The sequence below is a fragment of the Podarcis cretensis genome, assembly GCF_951804945.1.
Source record: "Podarcis cretensis genome assembly, chromosome: 1".
NCBI classification, from domain to species: Eukaryota; Metazoa; Chordata; class Lepidosauria; order Squamata; family Lacertidae; genus Podarcis; species Podarcis cretensis.
Genome location: NC_137170.1, coordinates 27,855,685 through 27,865,241, shown reverse-complemented (window position 1 = coordinate 27,865,241; position 9,557 = coordinate 27,855,685). Strand labels below are relative to the sequence as shown.

The window sequence follows — 9,557 nt, the reverse complement described above, 5'->3', positions numbered from 1 at the left end:
CGGTATGAAATTCACGGCATGTAATGCCTTAAGAGAGAATATTATGAAAATGATATATAGGTGGTACATGACCCCAGTCAAACTTGCAAAAATTTATCACTTGCCCGATAATAAATGTTGGAAATGCAAAGAAACTGAAGGGACATTCTTTCACCTTTGGTGGACGTGCCCAAGGATTAAGGCTTTCTGGGAAATGATATATAATGAACCGAAAAAGGTATTTAAGTATACCTTCTTGAAGAAACCAGAGGCCTTTCTCCTGGGTATGGTCGCCAATTGGTGCCAAAGAAGGACAGAACTTTTTTTATGTATGCTACAGCAGCAGCAAGAGTACTCATTGCAAAGCATTGGAAGACGCAAGATCTACCCACCTTGGAAGAATGGCAGATGCAAGTAATAGACTATATGGAACTGGCTGAAATGACCGGCAGAATTCGAGATCAAGGAGAAGAGCAGGTGGAAGAGAACTGGAAGTTCAAACTTTATTTACAAAAACACTGTAAAATTTTTGAATGTTGAGGACATTGAAAAGGAAAAGAAGGGGTTCTAGTGATTAGGTTAAATAAGAGTACAAAGGGAGGGACGAAGGACGAAAATTAATAAGAATGATCTTGCTGAACTAATTATTACATAGAATACAAGACCGGGAGGCGGGTGGAAGGAAGGAAAATAAGGGTTTGAATGTTATAACTGGAATGTGAGTTCTTTTTTATATGTTAAAATTTTCTTTTTCTTTTTTTATCTGTGTATCTTTTTTTTTCTTTATTCTTACCTCATGTTTGTTTTTTACATGTTTTTTTATTTGTGTAAAAACTTAATAAAATATTATATATATAAAAAACCAAGATATAATCACTCAGTATGCTTTTTGCTAGGGTTATAGCATCTGTCGGAGCGTCTATCTTCGCGTAAGCGGATTGCTATCCTTTGAATGTCAGTATGTGATTCATTTTGTCATTCCTCCTTTGCTAATGTAAACCATTAGATGCAGTAAATGTTATTTCAGATCAATTTGTGCAACCATATTATTATTAGGCTTCGGGTTAGTGGAGTAATATAATTTATTACATTTTCGAGGTCACTTCCATTCTCTGTCTGTTGCAATGTTGGTAGGATTTTTCACACGCCAGATGCTTTATAATCTCCATTACACTTTCCCATTTCTCATTGCATCATCTTCCTTCTTGACGATAGCAGAGTGGTGTCCAGCCAGGCTTATAATATTGGCTCAGTATCCTCTGCAAATATTGCAAACACTTTAATGTGCAGGTGCTCATAGGGTGATAAGGTGAGAGACATTATAGCCCTGCAAGCACAGCCAGCTTTTAAAGTTCTATTTAATCTGCTACAAACGAAAGGGATTTTCACACATGACACTCGGTGTGTTTTTCCCACATCTGTGGGAAAACCAGAATTTATACTAAATGTGTGGTTGCCACTGAAAATGCCAGCTCCACTATCCCCAGACTCAGCTACATTGGCAAAGAAAAGGCGCTTTATATACATTGTTTATGCATTCTAATACTGTGACACCAGATGGCGCTGTGGAATTCTGTTTTTTGCTAACCCGATTTTTCATACAAAGTTTGCAACACATTTAACTGAAATGCTTCTTTTATGTGTCTAGATCCAGCCCCCGTCTCCCGCTGAAATTTATGCATATCATGACCCCTTGCATCCTGATGTTTCCTCATCTCCACCAGCTTTGCAACATCAATAATTGGGTAAGCTGCTTCAAGAGCCTGTTTTCAGGCTAGTCAGACAGGATATTAATGCATGCATGCCTTAATATATAAATGAATGAATGGCAGCTAAGCATGGGAGTCTCTCTCTCTCTCTTAGAAATAGTTGCTTTAGTTTAAAAATATGAAGGTTACTTTAAACATTAGAAACCTAGGAAGCAGTCTATGTTATACCATTTAAACTGACTTTAAACTGACTAATGTGGGGGAGGGAGACAGTGCTCCTGAAGGTAGGAGTCTATCAATTGATGAAGATGATCATCCAAATGTCATAGACCAAATGGAGCAAACAGCACGCAGACCTAGTGGTGGGAGGAAAAAAATCCTTAAATAAGAGTCACGGGGGAATGATTAATGGACTTCAATGTCTGTACACTAATGCACAAAGCATGGGAAATAAACAAGATGAGCTTGAGCTCTTGGTACAGCAAACCAAATATGACATAATAGGCATCACTGAAACCTGGTGGGATAAGTCCCACGATTGGAATGTAATAATGTTGGGATACAATCTATTTCAGAGAAACAGACCAGACAAGAAAGGAGGAGGAGTGGCGTTATATGTCAGGGATGTGTATACCTGTGAAGAGATCCAAGATTTAGAACCTCAAAGCCAAAGTGAGAGCATTTGGGTCAAAATTAAGGGAGAGAAGAATAACAGGGACCTCATTGTGGGAGTTTACTATAGATCCGCAAGCCAAACGGAGGACATAGATGATGCCTTCCTGGAACAGATGGCCAAGCATGCAAAAGGAAGGGAGATATTAGTAATGGGGGACTTCAATTACCCGGATATTTGTTGGATGTCAAACTCAGCCAAGAGCATAAGGTCAAACAGTTTCCTCACTGGCCTTGCAGACAACTTCATTGTCCAGAAAGTGGGAGAAGCAACAAGAGGAACAGCCATTTTAGATCTGGTCCTAACCAATGTTGATGACCTGGTTAGTGGGGTAGAAGTGGAAGGATCATTAGGCACGAGTGATCATGCTCTTCTGAAGTTTACTATACAGCGGAAAGGAGCAGCCAAGCATACTAGGACTCAATTTCTTGACTTTAAGAAAGCCAACTTCATAAAACTTAGGGAAGTGCTGGGTGAGATCCCATGGACAGTAATACTAAAAGGAAAGGGAGTTCATGATGGCTGGGAGTTTGTTAAGAGGGAGATAGTAAAAGCACAACTTCAGGCAATACCAATGAGACGGAAACATGGAAGGTGCCTAAAGAAGCCAGGGTGGCTATCTAAAGAACTTTTAACTGAGTTAAGATTAAAAAAGGATGTGTACAAAAAATGGAAAAGGGGGAAAACCACCAAAGAGGAATTCATACAAATAGCCAGCACGTGTAGACACAAAGTCAGAAAAGCTAAAGCACAGAATGAACTCAGGCTTGCTAGAGAGGTTAAAAGCAACAAAAAAGGCTTTTATGGGTATGTTTGTAGCAAAAGGAAGAACAAAGAAACAGTGGGGTCACTCAGAGGAGAAGATGGTGAAATGCAAACAGGGGACACAGAAAGGGCTGAACTCCTCAATGCCTTCTTTGCCTCAGTCTTCTCCGATAAAGAAAACAATGCCCGACCTGAAGAATTTGGAGCAAATGATTCAGCAGAGGAAACACAGCCCAGAATAACTAAGGACATAGTACAAGAATACTTGGCTAGTTTAGATGTATTCAAGTCTCCAGGGCCAGATGAACTGCATCCAAGAGTATTAAAAGAACTGGCAGATGTGATCTCAGAACCACTGGCAGTCATCTTTGAGAATTCCTGGAGAACAGGCGAAGTCCCGGCAGACTGGAGGAGGGCAAATGTTGTCCCTATTTTCAAAAAGGGGAAAAGAGAGGACCCAAATAATTACCGCCCAGTCAGTCTGACATCAATACCAGGGAAGATTCTGGAGCAGATCATTAAGCAAACAGTCTGTGAGCACCTAGAAAGGAATGCTGTGATCACCAATAGTCAGCATAGATTTCTGAAAAATAAGTCATGTCAGACTAACCTGATCTCGGTTTTTGACAGAATTACAAGCCTGGTAGATGAAGGGAATGCAGTGGATGTAGCCTACCTTGATTTCAGCAAGGCATTTGACAAGGTGCCCCATGATATTCTTGTAAATAAGCTGGTTAAATGCGGTCTTGACTATGCTACCACTCAGTGGATTTGTAACTGGCTGACTGACCGAACCCAAAGGGTGCTCACCAATGGTTCCTCTTCATCCTGGAGAAGAGTGACTAGTGGGGTGCCACAGGGTTCTGTCTTGGGCCCGGTCTTATTCAACATCTTTATCAACAACTTGGATGATGGACTCAAGGGCATCCTGATCAAATTTGCAAATGACACCAAACTGGGAGGGGTGGCTAACACCTCAGAGGACAGGATCACACTTCAAAACGATCTTGACAGATTAGAGAACTGGGCCAAAACAAACAAGATGAATTTTAATAGGGAGAAATGTAAAGTACTGCACTTGGGCAAAAAAAAATGAGAGGCACAAATACAAGATGGGTGACACCTGGCTTGAGAGCAGTACATGTGAAAAGGATCTAGGAGTCTTGGTTGACCACAAACTTGACATGAGCCAACAGTGTGACGCGGCAGCTAAAAAAGCCAATGCAACTCTGGTCAGACCTCACCTGGAGTACTGTGTCCAGTTCTGGGCACCACAGTTCAAGAAGGAAACTGACAAACTGGAACGTGTCCAGAGGAGGGCAACCAAAATGGTCAAAGGCCTGGAAACGATGCCTTATGAGGAACGGCTAAGGGAGCTGGGCATGTTTAGCCTGGAGAAGAGGAGGTTAAGGGGTGATATGATAGCCATCTTCAAATATATAAAAGGATGTCAGAGGAGGGAGAAAGGTTGTTTTCTGCTGCTCCAGAGAAGCGGACATAGAGCAATGGATCCAAACTACAAGAAAGAAGATTCCACCTAAACATTAGGAAGAACTTCCTGACAGTAAGAGCTGTTCGACAGTGGAATTTGCTGCCAAGGAGTGTGGTGGAGTCTCCTTCTTTGGAGGTCTTTAAGCAGAGGCTTGACAACCATATGTCAGGAGTGCTCTGATGGTGTTTCCTGCTTGGCAGGGGGTTGGACTCGATGGCCCTTGTGGTCTCTTCCAACTCTATGATTCTATGATTCTATGATTCTATGATTCTATGATTGGCCCATCAAACTCATTCTTGTCTGCACTGATTGCTGGGAGCTTTCCAGAGTTTCAAGTCTCTTTCCCAGTCATATGTGGAGATACTGAGGAATAATCCTAGGACCTTTTGTAAGTGAAGCATGTACTAGCTCTACCACTGACCTGTGGCCCTTAGAGATATATCTAGGCTTGCCATACCTGAAATGTTCTGGTTTTTGGGTGTAAAAATGGCATCGGGGGGAATTTTGCCGAATTGGCTGGCAAAATGTTAGTGAAAACCTGGATGTATGGCAACACAATGGAAAAAGAAGCGGAAACAGCTCAAAAAGCTTAAAATAGAGACCCAGCACAACATCAGGCTAAGCACAATATCGGGATCTTTAGAGTGTGTGCCTTAGAGCCCAGTAGATCTTATCTTCGTTTGCTTATTGGAATCATTGTTCCTCAGCAGTGCTGTGGGATGGAGATTCCCATTAGCAAACAAAGTTTCTTCTTTGTGACAAGATCCTTGTGGCTTGGCTCCTGCTCCTGTTCAGGAAAGGAAGCAAACAATTTTGCAGTAAAGGGCTTTATGCATTTGGAAACAAAGGTGCAGACGATCCTGATGATTGGGCTGCTGCCAGTTCAAATTTTAATTGCTGGTTTTACATATATTGTGATGTATTTTAAGTATTGTTTTTAACCAGTTTGCTTTTATTATTTTTTATTCTATGACTGATGTTTTTAAATGTTGTAAGCTGCCTTGAATTTCGACTTGGCAGGATATAAATATATTACATTATAAATAAAGTAATATGAGAGGCAGTTGGGTGGAATCCATATGCATTATGTAATATACTGTGTCGCCGGAAATCACCCCCCCCCATTGTCACGTGTACTGCACAAGCACCACACACACACACACGCATCTTTCCCCCAACCCTAGAGCTGTCCCTTTAGAGGGTCACCTCTTAAAAGCCTTCCGTAAATAAGGAAGCGCTAGCCTGATAGTTTTCCGCCATAGCGCTCCGCATCGCCCTATCTTTAACATGAGTAGACCGGGCGACTGAACCCTGGGTCAGTCGACTGCCACTTCAACCAATCAGCATTAGCGAACAGCGCCCCTGGTGGCGGCTACGCTGGTACTGCAGCTGGCATTCGCTGGTTCCCTGTTTGACAGCTCACTGATACAACGTTTCCGAATTCAATCAACCATGACTGATCCAATCAAGACCTTGCTACATTGTTTCCTAAACTTGGGGTTGGATTGAACTTCAAAGTCTTCGCCGTTTTATATTCACCAAAAAACAGCCGTACGTTGGATTTTTATCGGACCACTTTTATTTTACTGCATATCTCTAGGACTATCAAAGGGGGGTGACCTGATGCTGGGCAACCATAATCCTTCGACCGAGCGGTCACGTACTCAGCGATTCCTCTCGGTTGACGTGACTGCCTTGATAGCCATCGTGATGGGTCCAGACAGGAGGCTATCAAGGACACAATAAAGCTGCACCTTTTAGTGTATTCCACACGGACTCTCACAAAGGACTCTGACCGGATTCCCCTCAGGGGGCAGGAAACCTCGCCCTTCTCTTTTGTTTTTGAAAATGACTCATGTGGGAGGGGGAGAGGAGGCTCCGGCCAGGTGTCAGGACACTCGGATTACCTGTGTAACCCCTCCTCGACTCCTCCCAATTTTAATGTAATCATGATGTAAATATGATGTAATTCTGGGGGTGTAGCTTGGGGGATTAGCAACTAATAAAAGTTAGGGTCGTCTTTTGTTCGGGGCTTCCATCTTGCTTCACCTCGTGGGCGGTGGGAGTCCTGTCGCGACAGTCTTTTCTTAAATAAAGACCGAGCCTACTGGCTGCTGTTTTGCTCTAAATTGCTCTGGTCGGTGTCTTCATTTGTCCAAGAGAGCCCTCGGATTTTCCTGCAACAACTGGGAGTCGAGAGTGGATTTAATGCTCTTTATTCAGTTCATAGTGGTGAGGAGGAATGGAATGGATCCTATTCAACTCAGTACATAACACATTATTTTTTTATTTTGTTTTGACATTATTTTAAGTTTCTTAGTGGATAAACAATATACAGATTTAGCAATTAAAGTTTAGTAAGTTTGTTACAGGGCCAAGTTCAAGGTGTTACTTCTGGGTATATAAAGCCCTTAACAGAACAGTTATATATTCTCCAGAAATCTTTAATGGTTTAGTTAAGCATGTTATCACTGAGTAAATTTTCACTTAATTAGACACATCAAATTTAGATCCCCCCTCAACATTTTCCCAGATTATTATAAGCTCCAGCCTCATTTCAGACATCATGGTATATCGAGACATCGCAGTGTTTAGCTGGCGATGTATCATGATATTAAAAACTAGATATTGCCCAGCCCTAGCTGCAACCTTTCCTTGCAGGCATCAGTGATGCTCCATTTCTGAACATTTTCCAACTGTGCCCCCCAACATTAAAACTCTCTCTCTCTGTGTTAAAAATAATCTCTCTCTCTCTCTCTCTCTCTCTCTCTCTCTCTCTCTCTCTCTTAAAATAAAGCCTGTTCTGTTTGGCAGAAGATTGTAGCAGTCAATCCTATTGTATAAACCTGGATGAAGCTAAGCAGGATTTTAATTTCAGATGTCGTGTGTGTGTGTGTGTGTGTACAAAATCCTGTGTTCTCTTCCACTAACCCCCCCCCCCCAAGTGTGTACTTGAGGCAAAGGAAATGAAGAGTCATCTTCCTCATCCCAAGGACATGGAAAGCGTAGCCTATCAAATTGAGTATCAATAATTAAGGCCTTTGATGCTTTGAATCATTTAGATAATAAGATTGCTTTGAAGTAAATAAATAACAAATTAGAATTTGTGGCAGTCACAGGTGTTTGGCAAGGCCGGCTCATAATCAAAGGGAAAATGAATGCATTTTAAGTCTGTGTAATTAGAAAAAGAAATGAAGTTTATATGCAAATCGTACAGCACTTTAGTAAGAGATAACCGGTCAGATGACTTTTTTTTGTAATTTAAAATTTCATTCGAGGGGAGAATTTGCAAACTATCCATTTCCAATGCAATTTGACTACAGCTGGTTGAGCTGTCTTAGTTACCCTGGGAGAGAGATTCAGACATTGCTGGTAGGATGCCAAGCTTGTTATGGCACAGAAAAGACAACATATGCATTTTAAAACTCATCTCTCTTTTCTCCTCTCCCAGGCTGGTAGCAAACAGGCATCCCTGAAGGTTAGAGACATTGCTCGATGCCAGGAATTATAGCAAAGATCTAGTGCAAAATAAATTGGCAACAAGGAAAAAACATAGACAATGCAATTTATCTAGAGAACCAGTTTGCAGTGTAATGGCTAGAGGGGTTAGATTAGGACCTTAGCTGACCAGGGTTCAAATCCCTGCTCAGCCATGAAACTCAATGAGTAGGTCAGTCACTGTTTCTTACCATAACTTACCCCACAGGTTTGTTCTGAGGATAAAATGAAGAAGGGGAAACAGTGTACCCCCTGAGCTCCTTGGAGGAAATTCAACAATAAAAATTTCAATATGCATGATTATTTATTTTACCTATAAAAATATTTATAGATGGCCATTTGGGCATGAAAATAAATTCCCCGTCCAGAATATTGGGTCCAGCAAGCTTCCCAGTTCAGCTCCGTATCCCTGGAAACTCTGAGCTGGCCTAGCAGAGTAAATGCAGCGGTCCTGAGTCCATGTGAGAAAGGGATAAATCAAGTCCAAAAGACAGATCGGTTCTTATCTCTAGAAGCGTTTATTTACAAGCCATAAATCAGTCTCTCCATCGGAGTTTTCCTGCATTCTCCGTGCTTCCCAAAAGCACACAGACACAGCCTGTCTGTTTAGCTGTGTCTCTCAGCGTCTCTCGGTAGAACTGAAAGTAACTCTAACAGACAAAGCCTGTGACGTACGGCCCTGCTTCCGGCCCCTCCCAGATGCAGGGCACCGCGGAGTTTTAACCCTGTCTGTTCCAAACTCCACAGGCCATTTGTACAAAATCTCAAGGCAGTGTACAACAAAAGAGACAAAACACTGTTAAAAACAATACAGAATTATCGAAAGCACCGGGGCCGGATGGCCTACTGGCCAAATATTACAAAACATTAAATGAACAAATATCCCCAATCCTGTGTGAAGTGATGAATAATATTCTAAAAGAGGGGAAAATCCCCAACTCCTGGAAGGAAGCATATATTATATTAATCCCTAAAAAAGATGTAGATGCTTTAGAAGTAAAGAACTACAGACCGATCTCGTTATTAAATAACGATTATAAGCTGTTCGCAGATGTGATGGCAGAAAGATTAAAAAAGGTCTTGAACAACAGAATTCACAAAGATCAAACGGGCTTCCTCCCAGGGAGACAACTGAGGGATAACGTAAGAAACGTAATAGACATTATTGAATACCTAGATACCAGAATAGACGTTCAGGCCGCCCTGGTATTTATAGATGCCGAAAAGGCATTTGATAATGTTTCATGGGACTTCCTGAAGAAAAGTCTGACAGCGATGGGGATGGGAGAAAGATTTAGAAAAGGTATAGAAGCTATTTATTATGAACAAAAGGCAAAACTTGTAATAAATAACACAACATCAGAATTTTTTAATATACACAAAGGAACTAGACAATGCTGCCCTTTATCTCCCCTACTATTTATAACAGTTCTGGAAATAT

At 41.5% G+C, this 9,557-nt stretch overlaps 1 long non-coding RNA gene across 2 annotated transcripts in view; it reads right to left on the bottom strand.

Annotated features, from left to right (window-relative positions):
• Window positions 1-1,043: 1,043 nt before the first annotated feature.
• The window catches only part of LOC307223114, a 95,694-nt gene continuing 87,180 nt past the window's right edge, over window positions 1,044-9,557 (bottom strand). Inside the window, exons 3-4 of one of the 2 annotated variants that reach the window (XR_013841949.1) lie at window positions 8,318-8,376; window positions 1,044-1,238 (exon numbers count right to left, since the gene is read on the bottom strand). This is a non-coding gene — a long non-coding RNA (uncharacterized lncRNA). The remainder of the gene's footprint in view (window positions 1,239-8,317; window positions 8,377-9,557) is intronic. The other variant, XR_013841950.1, reaches the window with a different exon arrangement.